Below are 2,500 nucleotides of genomic sequence, written 5' to 3'. Positions count from 1 at the left end.
GCCCGAGTCCGAGCCCAGGACCGAGCCCAGGACCGAGCCGCCCAGGCCCGAGCCCAGGACTGAACCCAGCACAGAGCCCGAGCCCAGGCCCGAGCCCAGACCGAGCCCGAGACTGAGTCCAGGACCAAACCCGAGCCGAGGCCCGAGCCCAGGCCCAAGCCCAGCTCCGACCCCGAGGCCAGGCCTATGCCCAGGCCCGAGGCCGAGCCCGAGCCCAGGCCCGAACCCGAGCCCAGGCCCGAACCCGAGCCCAGTCCCGAGCCCAGGCCCGAGCCCAAGCCTAGGCCCGAGCCCAGGCATGAACCCAGGCCCGAGCCCAGACCCAGGCCCGAGCCCAGGCCCGAGCCCAGGCCCGAGCCCGAGCCCAAGCCTAGGCCCGAGCCCAAGCCTAGGCCCGAGCCCAGGCCTGAGCCCAGGCCCGAGCCCAGATCCAGGCGCGAGCCCAGGCTCGAGCCCGCGCCCAGGCCTATGCCCAGGCCAAAGCCCGAGCCCAGACCCGAGCCCTAGCCCGAGCACAGGCCTGAGCACAGGCCCAGGCCCGAGCCCAGGCCCGAGTCCGAACCCAGGCCCGAGCTCAGGCCCGAGCCCAGGCCTGAGCCCAGGCCCGAGGCCGAGCCCGAGCCCAGGCCCAAGGCCGAGCCCGAGCCCAGGCCCGAACCCGAGCCCAGTCCCGAGCCCAGGCCCGAGCCCAGATCCAGGCGCGAACCCAGGCTCGAGCCCAGGCCCGAGCCCAGGCCCGAACCCAGGCCCGAGCCCAGGCCCAAGCCTAGGCTTGAGGAAGACAAGAAAGGAAAGAACAAAAGGAGGAAGGAAAGTAAGATAGAAGAAGAAAAGACGAAAGAGAGGAAAGGAAAAAGAGTCAGCGGAGCGGAAATGGAGAAGGCGAAACCTCCAAATCATTAACGTAAAGAGAAAAGAGGAGGAGGAGGAAAAAGAGAAGTAGGAAGAGGAGGAAGAAGACGAGGAAGAGGAGAAGGAGGACGAGGAGGAAGATGAGGAGGAGGAGGAGGAGGAGGAGGAAGAGAAAAAGCACTGATGACTTCTTTCAGAAAAGTGCAAAGAGAAAGAGGAGGAGGAGGACAAGGAGGAAGACTAGAAGGAAGATGAGGAATAGGTGGTGTTGGAGGAGGAGGAGGAGGAACGCGACGTGGAAAATACGAGAGGAGGAAGACGACGAGGAGGAGGAGGAGGAGGGGGGAGGAAAAACACAGGCCCAGGCTTATTCCAAGTCCAGGGCCCAGTCCAGGCCCAGGCCCAGGCCCAGGCCGAGTTCAAGGCCCAGGCCAGAGCCCAGGCCCAGGCCCAGGCCCAGGCCCAGGCCCAGCCCCAGGCCCAGGCCCAGCCCCAGGCCCAGGCCCAGACCCAGGCACAGGCACAGGGCCCAGGACCAGGCCCAGGCTCAGGCCCAGGACCAGACCCAGGCCAAGGAGGGCCAGGGCCCGGGCCAAGTCCATGCACAGGCTAGGGTCGGGGCCCGGGCCGAGTTCCGGGCCGAGTTCCGGGCCAAGTCCAAGGCCCAGGCAAACGCCCAAGCCGAGTCCAGGGCCCAGATCAGGTCCCAGGCCGAGTCCAGGGCCCATATCAGGGCCCAGGCCTAATCCAGGCCCAGACCCAGGGCCCATGCTCTAGTCCGGGCCGAGTTCAGGGCCCAGGCTAGAGCCCAAGCCCAGGCCCAGGCCCAGGCCCAGGCCCAGGCTTAGGCCCAGGCCCAGGCCCAGGCCCAAGTCCAGGTCAAGGCCCAGGGCCCATGCCCAGGGCCCAGGCCGATTCCAGGGCTGAGTTCAGGCCCAGGCCGAGTCAGGGGCCGAGTCCAGGGCCCAGGCCAAGTCCAGGGCCCAGATCAGGGCCCAGACATGGTCCAGGGCCCAGGGCCAGTTCTCAGGCCCCAGGCCGAGCCCAATGCCAAGGCCTAGAGCCCATGCCCAGGCCCACGAGGATCAGAGCCCTCGAGGGTCAGGGCGCGGGCCAAGTCCAGGACCCAGGCCTGGTCCAGGGACCAGGGCCCAGATCAGGGCCCAGGCCCTCCTGGGCCTGGGCCCTTGTCTGGGCCTAGGCCTGAGCCTGGGCCTGGGTCTGGGCCCAGGAGGGTCAGGGCCCTGGACTCGGCCTAGACTGTTGCCTGGACTCTGCCCGGGTCTCGGCCTGGGCCTTGGTCTGGGCCGAGACCAGGGCATAGGCTCGGCCCGGGACTCTTGTGGGACTGGGCTTTGGGCTCGGCCAGGGCCCAGGGCCCTGAGCCTTGGAACAGGCCTGGGCCCTGATATGGGCCCTGGACTCGGCCTGGGCGCTTGCCTGTGCCCTGGCCATACTGGGCCAAGGTTTGGTCTTGGGCCTGGTCCTGGGCCCTGGGCCTGAGCCCTGGTCTATGCCCGGGCCCTGGCCCTGGACTCGGCCTGGACGCTTGCCTGGGCCCTGGCCTGGGCCTTGGTCTTGGCCCGGGCCACTGGCCCGGGACCTGGCCTGGTTCCTGGACTGGGCTTCGGTGCTTGCCTGGGCCCTG

At 69.0% G+C, this 2,500-nt stretch overlaps 1 pseudogene; it reads left to right on the top strand.

Moving 5' to 3' along the window:
- The window catches only part of LOC143033694 (uncharacterized), a 2,799-nt pseudogene extending 1,170 nt beyond the window's left edge, over positions 1–1,629 (top strand).
- Positions 1,630–2,500: the final 871 nt, after the last annotated feature.

Source organism: Oratosquilla oratoria, chromosome 16 (assembly GCF_046742065.1).
Source record: "Oratosquilla oratoria isolate Oo_2021 chromosome 16, ASM4674206v1, whole genome shotgun sequence".
Lineage (NCBI taxonomy): Eukaryota > Metazoa > Arthropoda > Malacostraca > Stomatopoda > Squillidae > Oratosquilla > Oratosquilla oratoria.
Note: the sequence above shows the minus strand (reverse complement) of the source record. Positions and strands in the feature narration are given on the sequence as shown.